This window comes from Chionomys nivalis, chromosome 8 (assembly GCF_950005125.1).
Source record: "Chionomys nivalis chromosome 8, mChiNiv1.1, whole genome shotgun sequence".
Lineage (NCBI taxonomy): Eukaryota > Metazoa > Chordata > Mammalia > Rodentia > Cricetidae > Chionomys > Chionomys nivalis.
In genome coordinates, this window is record NC_080093.1 from 18,916,064 (window position 1) to 18,930,737 (window position 14,674).

At 48.3% G+C, this 14,674-nt stretch overlaps 1 protein-coding gene across 2 annotated transcripts in view; it reads left to right on the top strand.

Annotated features, from left to right (window-relative positions):
- Nucleotides 1-14,674, top strand: part of Slit1 (slit guidance ligand 1) — a 147,044-nt gene that overhangs the window by 25,190 nt on the left and 107,180 nt on the right. The gene's annotated exons all lie outside the window — the stretch shown is intronic.

Genomic DNA, 14,674 nt, shown 5'->3' on the forward strand with positions numbered 1-14,674 from the left:
ATCCGGAGTTGGATGGGCCTTTGTGATTTACTAAGGGATCTCCGATGCAGGCCCCCACCCCACCAGCCTAGGCTCTATGTTTGGCTACTTCTATGATAGGGAGTTCATTATTGGACTGCTATCTTGCATATCAGAAAGTTCTTAACTTTGAACCTCTCATTTGTTCTCTAATAACATGTTTTTCTTAATTTTTATTTCTGTAACTGCTGAGAGCAACTATGTCCCGTTTTTTGTTTTCTAGAGGTTTTTTTTTTTTTCAAATTTTAAACTGGAAGATTTTTGAATCCTCTTCATGGTGGTTATTAGCAATCTTGATAACACTGGGGTGAGACCTCCACATGGGACAGGAGGCAGTCTGGGAAACGGTACAACAAGGGTCAGATGGTCCCGGGTTTTTCAGCGTGATTTTGCTGGGAGCCAGCATTTCTTCCTGAACATTGTAAGCTACCAGCTGAGCTGGGGTGGGCACCCATGCTGGAGGGTGACCTGCCATGAATGTCTGTTGTGTCTGTGATAATGCAGGTTCCCTTACAAGGAACTCCTGCACCTGGCACATGCGACCGCAAGGAAAGGCAGTATCCCCAGCTTTACCTCTGTAAGGACAAGGTTGGAGAGGCAAACTGATATCCTTGGAGTCGATGCGAAGCCCCTGTGACTCCTAGGCCAGCACTATTCATGTTTCATATTTCAATAGAAATTTTGGAGCAAAGGTCTTCCACACTTAGACAAATATTAAGTAACCAGACTTCATAACCAAACTGGCATATGGAAATCCACTCAAGGAGTGAGAAGCCGAAGAAGAGGACACCTGCCCTTGGCACTGCCCTGAACTGGCAGCCAGGAGAAGCAGAGGCCTCAAGGTCCTGTGTGTGCGTGTGGTGGGGCGTAAGGGTATTTTCAAGCTCTAAAGCCAGGACATCTGAATCTTTCCTGCCTTCCAGGCATCGGCTCCCTTGTACTTGCCAGGAAGACGTTTTTTATGTAGATCCATAGCTGGCCCCGGATGGAGGAGACTTTTCTCCAGCTCCTACCTTGTCCTCTTCCTCTGTTTTGGTTTTATATTGGAGATGGAACCCTGGGTTCCATCTGGAGTGTGCCGAGTACACGGTCTACCATGAAGCTATACCTTGGCTTCTCCATATTTCTGAATCTCCTTTGTAAGCAAGGCAGACAAGCCAGTAGGACTCAGCAGAGAATGCCTGTGTAGCTCGTTCCACCGACATCAGCCAGTGACTTGAAATCATGACAAGGCCTGTGCACCCTGTGTCCTTCCAGCGTGGGTCGTCTTGACAAAGGCACCTTCTGTAGGAGGCTGCTGAGCAAAGCTTTGTGGACTGAGTCTTTGCGCTTGGAGTCTGGGCTCACCCAGCGGCTGTGAGCCACTGTGGGACAGATAAGGAGGGTTGAAAGGTTTAGTTGCTGCTACTCTTTGCTTCATTATTCAGCTGACCTGAATATCTGCCTTCCAAAACCTCCCTGCTGAGTTCTCCAGTTGTTCTGGCCAGAGAGCTCTCAGGCATGCTACCCTGAGGACTGGCCAGGTGAAGGTGTCCTGGGTATAGTAAGCCATGACCACTAAATTCCTAGGCTTCCCCAGGGTAGGGACTAAGGTACAGCTGTCCCTCACAGCAACCGAGATGTGAGGATGTTTCTAGTTCCTTCCGGACATCCACCTTGTTGTCTTGCTGCTCCCTGTGCCGCCATCCTGGGCTCCTTGGCAACAACGGTATCACGACATCAACCATTTGCACTGGCCACAGTGTTGGCTCTCCTCCTACTTCTCGTAACTACATTTATCTAATCTCCGTAGGGTCTTGAGTCCTAACTCTAGAGTCTTGGAACTAGAAATCTGACGAGCCCATTTTAGGCCAGGTGGTGGCTGGAGGCTCGTGGGATCAGTTGGAGCGGTGGTAACTCTGGAGCTGCCTCCTCGGCTACAGGACTGCGGCATTCCTTAAGAAGGCGTGCCCAGACCAGAGCCTTGTTTCTGGTCCCTCCGCTGACTTTCCCTTTGCTTTGGAGGGATCTGTTACTAAGCCCTTCCATCTGGAGAAAATGAAAGACTTTCTTGTGGATGGTTTGCTGAGCGGCGTGACAGCGTGACGGTGGTTTCCAGGGACCTCATGTGCTGGGGAAGGTGTGGCCCGGGTGGCAGGTGGCACAGGCCACGTTCCAGTCTATCTGGTCTGCAGCTTCCAGAAGTTAAATCCATCCTGTTTGTTCTATACTGGCAGTTCCATTCCTCCCAAATGCACGATGGATGTCCTAGAGCGGCTTTGTCTTGGATCACAGAGCAGTTAGTTGGATGTAAGGCTGGAATTGGGCACTGGGACTCTGGGGGTTCCATTAATGAGCCCCTAAATGGGTTTAAATCAGGACTTGAAATCTCACTATTGGGGCTCTTCCCCAGGGAGATAAAACCCCACCATAAGTATGCACACTGCAGTGATATTTAAAATATTGAAGAGAACATGGAAATAACCTTAATGTCCCACAGCAGGGAAGTGGTTAGGCAAATTCCAGCTTATCTGCTTGATGGAATACTTAAGCAGTCATCAGAAATAGCCTTCATGGGAGATGTCAAATAATGCAGATGTTTGTGATATCAAAAGCCAGAGTTGTATTGATCCCTGAATTACTCTAAATAATGCATGGAAAAATGACTGCAGAATTCTAGCAGAGATTGACTGCGGGTAATTTTTTCTTTTGTGTTTCCCTGATGTTCTTTAAGAAGGACGCATTGTGTTTCTGGTAGGAAACCTGCCAGTTTTGAACAGTAATGGAAAGCCCCCGCGTCTGAGTTCAGACTAATGCTGGTGGCTGGGGAGGCAGCACAGCGGTAGAATGCTTGCCCAGCACTCGAGAAGGCCCTAGGCTCCAGGCCCAGTGCCATAAATCCCCACACAAACAACTAGTGTCAGAGACACGGTGTGGCTTTCTTTGGCCCCGTGGAGCCAGATGCTCTTTTGTGGGACCAAACTAATGTCTACCCCTGAGGGCTGCTGTGAGCTAAAGAGAGAGGAAAAGCTTTGTGCCTTGGCACCAGCCCTGTGGCGTGGGGCAGGTGTTGGGAAGCATGGGGCATCCGTGCTGGGATTGCTCTGGAGGGGCAAACCTGCCTCCTTCCTGCCTCCCAGCCTCAGAGTGCCTGACACCACACAAGCATTGCCTGCGGCAGTACCGGCTTCCTCTTCTCTGTGGAGACTCAGCCTGGTGTAGCCTTCTTAGTCTTAGCTCAGAGCCATCCCTTGCCATGCAGGGACCTGTCCTCAGCTTTTGTTTCACTAAGTTAAAAAAATTTTGAAAAATAGGTTCCTCTGCAGAATTACCCAGAAAGTCTGTGGAGGGAGGCTGGTCTGCTGGCCAGCGGAAGAGCTGGAGTTTGGCTTGGGACAATCCTGTTGGTCACATTCTTGAGCAGTGGAGGGGACGCCAGCCGAGGATGGTAGGCGATACTGCTCAGCTCTCAGCTCTTAGAGCCCTCAAATTATAGGTAAAGCCTTTGTTCTCCAGCTGAGGGGCCTGGACTTCTTACTGGGTGCTCCTCTCTTCATTTTGTTATTTTTTGGCGTATTTGCGTGTGTGTGCATATGAATGTGTGCTCACGTGTTGGGGTGCACATTTGTGTGTGAGTACATGTGCACACGTATGCACATGGGTGTGGGGCCCAGAAATCAATACTGAGCAATCTCCCTCACATAGTTTTTTATTTTTGTATTGAGACGGGGTCCCTTGCTGAACCCAGAGCTCATCAGCTGCCTTTGGTAAGTCTAGCTAGCCAGCTTGCTCTAGAGATCTCCTGTTTCTGCTGCCCAAGGGTTCATACGTGGGCACTACACATGAGCAGTATTTAAATGGGTGCTGAAGATCTGCACTGCGGTCCTCACGGTCGGATGGTAAGTCCGCTCCTTGTTGAGTCACCCCCATTGCTCCCGAGATCCCCTACAGAAAAAGCCCTCGCCCTGCCATGTGACTTAGGCTCTGCAGAAGTGAACCTGCAGCCTTTTACCCTCTCCATCTCCTGGGGGGGGGGACAAGAAACGTTCCAGGAACTCTAGCCATAGTAGCAACGATCAAAGAGAATGAATGGAAGGTTGCTCAATGCTGGGTTATGCTGGCATAGTTTAGCTGCACGCTCTGATTTCAGTAGTGGACTGTTTGTGGGAGGTCAGCAAGCTCCCCTTTTATAGATGAAAGGATGCAAGGTCAGAGGGTTTGTGGCATGTTCCAGGGCTGAACCTGCTGTCTGTAGCTAAAGCTCGTCTTATCTCATCTGTCCATTCGCGCTCGCCATTTATCCATACCACCTACATGAACCCGCCTAGATGCCCTCTGTCCCCCAGATCCTCACTATCTTCGACTCCACCTCTTTCACCCTATGTTCTCACCCACTCATTCATCCTGAAGTTCTTTGTGGGCCTCCTGCAGGCCTGCAGGGTCGGTCAAACTTGGGTAGATAGCTCTGTGGCTCCAATTTGCGTATCTACCTGTCCAGGAGATGACAGTCCACCATATATGTCTCTAAAGAGAGCTACCTGGCTCTCTTCTGCAGGTAGGAGGAGTGGAGGGCAGGCACCAGCTGCTGGATCCGAGTCTCCTATGGGGACAACTGCACTCTGATGGCAGCTTACATGGGTTTGGGACCAACTTTTCACTTGCTGCTCAATCCTCAGAGGATACAGAAATGTCATTTTCCGAGCTTTCACAGGTTTGGGACTAGAGGGACATGTTCGAGTTCCGATAACTTCTCCAGAGTGGCCAATCCCAGGCTTCACTTGGCTAGGTGGGGCCAAGTGCTTGTGTGCTTGTTCATCCTAGTCTCTGTCCCCTGAGGTCTGAGGACAAGATGTTCCTCTCTGGCTGGCTGCGTCCTTAACTCATCCACAAATTGCTTTGGACACTCAGGTCTTCTGGGCTTTCATTCAGCCTTGAAGTCCATATGCATCCGGACCAGACTAACTTCTTGATCTCTGTAGGTTTCGGTAGGCTTGGGAGGGGGCAGGCAGTTATTGGGGCAGCCCAGGGCATCTACTTCCCATGTGTGTATATATCCCTGTCATAAGGACCACGATAACTCATTAACAAGGCTCTAGTGGTAGGAGCCAGCCTGTGAGCCTGCGCAGCCCTGTGGAAGAATGCCTGACCCTTGTGACCCCATCTCAAGCTGGGTTTAATTAAACTGTCAGCACTGGTCAGAAGAACAAAGCATCCCTTCCCGCCAGGGCCCAGCCCCCATCAGAGACAGGAGGCTACGCCACTGAAACGAATAGCTGTACAGAATGGATCTGTCTCGCCTCTGAGGGAAATTACCCGAAGCAGAAGGTGACCTCGCTATTGCCACACGTCCAGGCCAGGAGGCAGAACTGCTAAGCTTGGTCAGCTTCTGGAAAGATGCGGATGGCCGTGTGGGAAGCAGGACTCCCGGGTGGCACCCAGCTCGGATGGAGCCTCCCCTCCCGTCTGCGCTGCCCACAAGGGTCCTTGCTCAGCGTCCACCACTCCTTAGTATCCCTCAGAAATTTCTTGAGTTTGTCCAGGGAGAAGAAGCCTCTGAGGAGCTCAGAATGTTAATGATAGCAGTAGCCTTGCTTAGATGCTTAGAGGAAAAGCTGGCCCAAGCAGGGTCATCTCTAGAGGACGTTTCTGCTTCTAGCACATTCTCACGTGTCATGAAGCTCTGGGGAGTGCTGGAGAGATAGCTCAGCAGGCCAAAGTGCTTGTCTGTACACACTGAACAATGAGCCTGACCTGCAAACCAGGGCAGGAGAGAACTGACTCCTGAAAGTGGTCCTCCGGCCTCCGCACACGTCATGAGCGTGTGCTCATCCATCCCACATACAGGCACAGTGATGAAACAGAATTAAAAAACTAAACAAAAAAGGCAGGAGCAGTGGCGCACGCCTTTAGTCCCCGTACTCGGGAGGCGGGTGGATCTCTGTGAGTTCAAGGCCAGCCTGATCTATAGAGCAAGTCCCAGGAAAGTCAGAGCTACATTGTATGATCCTGTCTCTAACAACAAAGAAATAAAAAAAAAAAAAAACCAAAAACCCCACCACCAACAAAAAACCTAAACCAGCTCCAGGGAGATATGGGTGGTCCCATCTCCCTAACTTGTTCGCCTGTTTGCAGATTTATTTTTTCTGGGGAATCCCCTTTAATACCTTCTGGGCTTAGTGTTAAGTGACTGACCCAGGTCTCAAACAAGAAGCATGAGAATCTAGGTTTGAACACCTGACTTCCAATCCATGCGCTTCACCGCTAGAGTGAGGTGTGTGTGTGTGTGTGTGTGTGTGTGTGTGTGTGTGTGTGTGTGTGTGTGTGTAAAAATGTAGGCTTTCAGGATCATCACAGGTCCTGAGATTGCTAATTAGGGGCCCTTCTGCCCTAACGGACTCTACCTAGATACAGTCTCCTCAAACCTCTGTTGCTCCATCTCCCTGACTGAACCTCTGTTCTGCTTTCTGTTTTTAAGGCTTTGTCTGTCCTATGTCACTTCAATGGACACAACAGTATTTGCGTCTGAATGGCTTATTTCCCTTAGCACAGATTCTTTCTGCCATCTCTCCGTATTGCTCTTTTTACCGACTAGGTAATATGCCACTGCTTGCATATTCCACCTTCTCTTTATCTGTCCAGCTGCAGATGGTCCTGGGTCACATTGCCGATCTGTGCTCTGTCAGCCGTCGCTGGAATCTCAGTTAGAGCCCGCATAATGTTCTTTATTATCCAGGACCCTCCTTCCCTCGCCTGTTGAGCAGAATCTCACACAGAATTTGCCTTGCTTTCTCTGACACAAATGGGTTCATCGGGCTGACTAGCCTCTCACCATGTTCCTGCTGGTCAACTATTGGGAGTCTGTGGGAGGAGAGGATCGGCTTTCCTGCCCTTCCTCACCGATCCGGGATGCACACTGTGAGTCTGGGTCGGGCCCTGGCTCCTATTTAGTGGGCTTGGTTTCATTTGGTTCCACTTGGTTTCAGCCTTAGCCTGTAGCCCACGGACATGGTGCTGGTTGTTCAGGCTAAGACCATCTATTGGTGGCACATGAAGCGGTAAGTGGTGTGTTGAAAGAGTTGTCTGGGCACCCTACAATAAGGGCAGTCACAGACACAGACAAGACCCCTTGCTTCCAGGAGCTGGGAAGTAGATCTGGAAGTGCCTGAGGAGTGGCTGAGGAGTGTGTGCCTTGTAGCTGGAGCAGGTGGGCAGGGGTTCTGATGAAGATGGGTTTGGGAGCCATGGTGAGCCCTGTCTCTCTCTGTGTGAGTGTGTGTGTGTGTGTGTGTGTGTGTGAGAGAGAGAGAGAGAGAGAGAGAGAGAGAGAGAGAGAGAGAGAGAGAGAGAGAGAGAGAGGCTGTCTGTGACAGAGTTAGGCTTTGTAGCCTGAACCATCCTGATGCCAATTTTGATGGTGACGGCCTGGAACCTGGTATCTCCATCAGTCCTTCTTTTAACCAAACACTGTAGCCTGGGTGATTCTATTTCTGCTTGGGCTTCCGGGGTCACATCAAGGCATCCCAAAGGTCTCAAAGCACAGCTGGTGGGGTTCCTAGGACACTCTGAGCCTGTGCTGCGATTCAGTGTGCTGCTGTAATGTGCTGCCTTTGGCTTGCTGGGTCTTGCAGCGTGGGCAGGCTCTGTAGTCTGTGAGTAAGAAGCCCTGCTGGGCAGCTGATTAATATGGGAATATACATTATTGATGCAGCTATTTTAACAGTCCTTTTTTTAAAACTGTTGGGTTTGGGTGTGGGGTGAGGAAAGTTAAAAAAAGTAGATACCTTTCTGGCCAGGAACCGACGTTTGTTGTGTTGGTTGTTCCTGCCCCAACCTTTGCATCCAATGTACTGTGTTGTGGTGGGGCCCCCCGGATACCCATCCACCAAGCCTGTGGGGCTCCATCCTCAGCATTAATGAGGACTGCAGAGTCCAGATATTGTCCCAGGGAGCTCAGAGCGTCCTCCTTCTTACACGTGGGCTTGTGAAGAGGCCATGAAAACCAGTCCAGTCACTCTCTCAAGTCTCTGCCAAGGTCCTGGTTCGTTTCCATCATCTTTGCAAGACCATGACGGACTGGGTTAGCTGGTGCCAGCCCTCATGTAGACCCAGCACACAAGAGTGGGCTTCGCTGCTCTGATTGGGTGTAGCGCCAGGGCTTGCGAAAGACATTGCTAGGCTAGAGCCACCTGAGCCTGTGAGGGGACAGCAACCTGCAGAGATGGCATGGCAACAGAACTCTTGGACTTTGATATGAGCTGTGAGTTTCCTTTATTTAAAAAAAAAATATCGATATGTGTGTGTGAGAGATGTGTGTGCGTGTGTGCATGTACATGCGTGTGCGTGCGTGATGTGGGTGCCCATGCTGCCATATGCATGTGGTGTTCAGGGACACCTAACGGATCAGTTTTCTCCTTCTGAATCATTCTGGGAATTAAACTTAGGTTCTGAGATTTACACAGTGCAGCTAGTGCTTTTAGCACTTTTACCGTGCAGCGTCTCGCTCACCCTAGATGTCCTTTTGAAACAGGGTCTTGCTGAGTAGCTGAGGCTAGCCTCAGACTCTTGATCCTTCTGAGCTGGCTTTTCTAGCACTGGGATCGTAGGTGGGTGACGCTATGTCTAGAGTTTTTCCTTCACATTCTAATGAGACAATTTGTAACTTGTTAGTATTCATGGCTCTTCTGAGCTGATGATGGCCGTGAGCCAGTTTTCCCATGATGCCTTGTCACAGTTTAATGGACCTGGAGCCATGGTTTTCTTCAAGGACGTCAGCTCAGTGTGTTTTCCTTCCCTGGTTAAGATCTGCCGGTGCTTTTAAAATGTTTTTATTAGCATACATCAATTATACATAATGATGGGTTTCATTATGACTTTTCATACATATACATAATGTATTTTGGTCATCTTCACCCCTCATTACCATTATCCTCTTTGCCCACTCCTACTCCTGCTGGTCCCGTACTCTGCTCAGCCAGGCCCCTCTTCTCTTTCTTTGTTTTTATAAAAATATGTTCTTGAATTTAGTTTTCAAATATTTGAATGCAAATTTCCACATATATGTTCATTAGATTGAGGACTGTATTGTTTTATTTTATTTTTGTTATGTCTATCTAGTTTATCAAGGTAATAGCCAGAGTCGTAAACTGAGTTTGGAATTATTTCTGCTGTGTCTAGTTTATGGAATAATTGGAAAAGGATTGGTGCTAGTTTTTTTTTTTTTTTTTTTAAATTTTAAGGCTTGATAAAATTCTGCATGAAGCTTTCTGTGCCTAAATTTAAGTTTTTTTAAATTTATTTTGCTTACAAAATTGTGCTGTGTGTGATATGTGTGTTCATACTTGTGAGTGCAGGCGTGCACACACAAATAATAAAAATGTTTTTATTAGTCTGTGGAGGTGAGGCCGACAACTGTGGGCATCAGTCCTTGCCTTCCACCTTGTTTGAGGATTCAGGCATCTGTGAGGCTTCATTTCCCATCACCCTGTAGGGGACCCTGGGGTTGCAGGCATGTGCTACTGTGGCTGGTCCTGGCATGTATTCTGGGGTCTGAACTCGGGAACCCATGCTTGTAGAACAGTGATTTATTTACAGAACCATCTCCTCAGCCCCATGGACTTTTTCAACTGGAAGATTTTTTAATTACGGTTTCAGTTTCAACGTCGTTGTCTGTTATGGATTTGTTTATATTTTTAAAACCCTCATCTTGGTTTGACTTCTATAGACTGGGAAAGTCTCCTTTTGTATTTTCCAAGTTACTGGTATATAATCTTAAGGCATGCCCTTATGATTTTCTGAATTGTTTTGGTATCTATTGTAATATCTCTATTTTCGTCTCTAATTTTATTCATGTTAGTGTTCTGTTCTCTCTTTTGGTCAATTTACCTAGCTTGATTCTTTGTGTTATTATTTTTTGGTTTTGTTTCAACAATTTCTGTTCTGCTTTTAATTATTTATGTCTGATGTTGCTGCCTTTAGCTTGTTCTTATTTTTCCAAAGCCATAAAGTCATTATTAAGTTGTTTTCAATTTTTCTGATTTAATACATTTAAAAAGTTTATTTTCGTTTTGTGTGTGCTTACATGCATGTGTATGTTAGTGCATGAATGCCATTGCACGTGTGTGGAGGTCAAAGGACCAACTTTGGGCAGATGTTTCAGGCAGCAAGCACCTTTGCCCACTGAACCATCTTTCTGACTCTAATCTTTTAATGTTGGCACTGATAGGTATGAACTTCCCTCAAGGGGCCGCTTTCACTGTATCCTACAGGTTTTGTTATGTTGTGTCTTTATTTTCTTTTAATTCTGGAATTTCTTCATTCAGTGGTGTATTGTTTGATCTTCATGAGTTTGTGGGTCTTTTTTTTCTCTAGTTTCACTTGCTGTAGATTTTGTGGTTAGTGGAATGCAAGAAGTGATTTTAACTTTCCTGTGCTTTGGAGACTTGTTTTGTGTCCCAAGGCATGATTTATTTTAGAGAAATGTGTATTTTAGAGAATGTGTATTCTGCAGTGTTGGGCTGGGATGCTCTGTGGGTGTCTGTTAAGTTCATTTGACCTAGGGTGTGTTAGTGCACTGTTTCTCTGGTTTTGTTGCTGTTGTTGAGGTATCTTGTCTGTTAGCACGTGAGTGTTGAAGTCTCCCACAATTATCACATTAGGACTGATCTGTTGCTTTCATCTTGTAGTGTTTGTTTTATGAAATAGGGTTCCCCCGTGTTTGGTGCCTCTGTTTGGAACTGTAATGTCCTCTTGATGGATCATTCCCTTCATCAGCATGAAATGGCTTCCTTTATCTCTCCCGAGTCCTTCCTTGAAGTCTGTTTTGTCAGACATTAAAGGAGCTGATGCAAATCCACCCACAGGACAGTGTCAGGCACCTGGATCTGGGTTCTGTTGTGAGAGTTTGAGTTCTTTCTGCAGGAGGGTGGCAAACACCGGGAGCCATCTGGAAAGCATTTTATGTGGGGTATAGTCACAGGCCTAGAGCTGTTTGGTGTGATGAAAAGAAAATACAGATGAACCTGAGAGCGATTTTTCAAAGCCAAATGAAGAGTTGTTTCCAGGATGAGGGAGCCGATTTGTTCCGGAAGCTGAGCACAGTGGGCAGGGGGCGGTTTGGGGGAGCGGTTTGTGTTCTGTTCCTAAAGCCTGAGGGTGACGTGGGGTGTTGAGCTGTCCCTCGTCCCTGGAGGAAATCAAGCAGCAGCTTCGTCCCGTGTGCAGAAGAGCTGGCCCGGGTATGATAGCTGTGGGGTGTTCACGGTCACAGTCATTTAGCAAGGGGAGCATCTGAAAGCAGAGTGTGGCTTCTCTCTGATCATGCTGTGAAACTGGCAGGAGTTTGGAGCATGAAATTCCCCTGAGCCAAGCCTCCGAGTTAGAAGCCCCCCTCCAGCAAAGTGGCTCTGGCTAACTGTTGAACCAAATGTTTGCCAGGCCCTGAATTGTGTCTCATGTTTGAGAGTCAAATTTGAGACAACAAAATAAACAAATCAATTTGGGAATAAACTCGGACAGAAGGTGTGGCTTTGCCACAGTGCTCCTCAGGGGGTGTGTCTGGCCCAGATGTGCTGGCTGAAGGCTCGGATGCCTGGTCCCTCCCACTAGTCCCCCTGCCCATTGACTCATTCCCCTTTTGAAGTTGATGCCCTTGTTTTAGGAGCCTGGTTTTTGCACCCCAGGTTCTTCCAACAAAGGCACTTCTGTGGGCAGACCTCAGCCGCCAAGCAGGAAAGGGTTAGAAAAGAAAGCTATTGACAGAATACCAATAAGGAAGGAAGTGTGTTCCTACTGAACCAGGGGCTCCAGGCAAATCTGGGTCCCACTTGTGCCGTCCAAACAGAGCAGGGAGTCCCTTCATGGGGTTGCTTCACCAAAGGCTCCCTGGCCTGCAGCAGGAGGGAGGATGGGAGAGAAGGAGGAAATACCTCACAATGAGAAGTTTAAGTTGCATCTCTTGTTGGGGAGGGGCTGGCCAGGCACTGCAGGGCCAACAAAGAGACAGTGTGGGCTGGCGACAGTCAGGGGGGACACATGGCAACTAATGGGGTAGTAATGGGCAGGGAGGTAACCTGGGAAAAGCGGGTACAAGGAAAACGGGTGCATAAATTTTGGTGGTGTGACATCCTCCTTGGCAAGGAGACAGGCACCACTGTTGCCCTCCCCAAGGCCGAAGCCGGAGATGTCACGGCTCCCGGAGATGTGACCAGGATGAGTGATGGCTGGAAGGGGAGAAGTCAGGCTGCTCTGCAGCGCCCAGGGAAGGAGCGAGCGTGAGCAGAAACTCAGGATAAGTGCCAGGCCTGGAGGTAAAGGCGCAGGGTAGAGCCTCACCTCTGAGAGGCTGTGCTAGTCTGGGGAGTCCTTGCGTACCCACTGGACTGGCACTATGCCTCCAGAATAGGAGCTCGAAGATGGGGAGACCCAGCAGCTTTGCACGCTGTTTCCACAAAGACCCTTTGAACATGTCACCTCCCAAAGGGGACAGTATTTATTGCCTGGGGGCTTTTGGAGGAAGCCATTTCACAGTTTGTATTTGGACTTTTATGGCTTCTGTGGGGTTCCCCAGACAACCCGGGGCGTCCTGGAGTCCAGAACAGGGGGCGTGCTTGTCAGTGAAGGTTTTGGTTCTGTCTGTAACACACCAACTGTTTTTGATCGAGTTAATAATACTCTTTAAAAAAAAAAAAAAAGCAACTTTTTATTTATTTGTCTTTGTGTGTGTGGTTGGCTCTGTTCTTCAGAACTCTTAGAAATGTTTAAGAAAAATATACAGATCCACCCCCACAACTGGTGGAGACACTGTGGGCCCCTCCCCCAAGGCTCTGGGCCATGGTGTGAATCCTTAATGCGACCCCCAGTTGATGTTTGCAAAGTAGCAGCTGGCCTTAGACCCCTGAGGACTTCCAGTTTCCCAGGGCGAGCGTCCCGCAGGAAGGCCATGGGAATTCTCTGCTTAATCTTCGCTGGAAGGCCGTGGCGATAGGAATTCTGGAGATGACCTCCAGTTTGCTGCTGCCTGAGAGACGGTCTACCCCAGTTGGAGGACCTAGGCCGGGCCTCTGCCTCTGGATGAATGGTGGATTCACTCACCCAGCTGATTAATTCGCAGCCTTCCGTGTGCAGTCTTTTGTTGGGCATGGGTATGAGGATGGATTAGGTATGGCCTGGGTTTGGCAGAGTTAGTGGTAGAGTCGCACCTAGTACTCATTTCTCTGGGGGTGGTGTAACCTGTGAGGATTTGATGACTGGTTTATAATACCCATGAAGCTGTGGAATATGGAAGAAAATGAGCAGACGTGAATAACCCCATTTCACAGGGACAGACAGCTGTGCCAGCGTACACCACTGCCATTCATCTCCTCTTGTCTCAGATATATTGAATTTTGGTTTCAGCACCTGGGGACTTTGGATGTCTTACTCCTTGAGAGGCGACTAGAAAACACAAGCCAATTTCCTACAAGTCACACCTTCGTTTACAGGAAGCCAAGGGCCAGGGATCATTTCGGGGCCGGTTCTTACGGTAAACGGTGTCAGCAGGAGCTTGGGCCCATTTATTGATGGGTTTTAATAGCGTCTTTCACAGTCAGCAGCCTCAGCGTGAAGCCAGCCTCCGTTGTTCCCTTAGGGAAGGCTGTGGAAGACTGGTCATTTGAACACTGACCGCAGACCTTAGTGACTGTCCCCTGGGCTCCCACCAATGTGTCCTTTGCAGGTCAGCACCATCTATTGGCAGGGGAGGCTCTCCAGCGCATATCTAAAGTGACCCTTTTACATGGTAAAGCCACAGTGTGGCTTCCTCCTGCTGAGGGCTCCTCCCGTGCTGAAATCACCTCAATCAGGGAACAAACCCAATATGGCATCTGAGACTCTGAGCCCCAGAATCAAGCTGCTCCTCTACTTACTGGCCTTACCTGGGAGCAAAATCCCAAACTCAGTCTTCTTTGTTTTTAAAAATCTTCATGTGTGTGGAAGTGGTGGTGGTGGTAGGGCTATGATGCGTGTGAGTACGTGTATGATATGTGTGTGTACGTGCAGGGATGTGAGCCATGGCTCAAGAATGGAGGCCAGAGGACCATTTCCAACCTTGGTCCTTGCCTTCTTCCTTTGTTTTTTCCTGTTTTTAAAATTTTTGCAAGGATGAAGGAGTTTTCATTACATTTCCATGTATATGTCTGTGTTTGTGTGTATGTGTGTGCATATATGTGTGCATATACTTGCACACACACGTACCCCTTTTTTCTTCTTTTATCCCTTTCTATATCCTTAATATTAGTTCCCTCTTTCCTTTCACACTTTTAATTTTTCACAGTGTTTGACATGGAGTCTCTTCTTCCCCTCTCAGCACATCAGGCTAGCTGGTCCTTGTGCCTCCAGGATCCTCCCACGTGTCTCCCATCCCACTGTAGAGTGCTGGGATTACAGGGTGCTCTAGCACAACCAGCTTTTACATGGGTTATGGGAACCCAAACTTAGGTCCTGATGCTTGCAAACCAATCACTTTATTCACTGAGCCATCTCCCCAGCCAGAGACCCAATTTTCCCATCTGGATAAAGGGTGTGATAAGCCTAGAGTTTGAGTATAGGTTACCTAAGGTGATGATGGCAGCAGGACCATTTGAGAAATACTAGGCTTATATTTTTCTTGATGTTTAGTTCAAGTTCTTTCACACACACACAA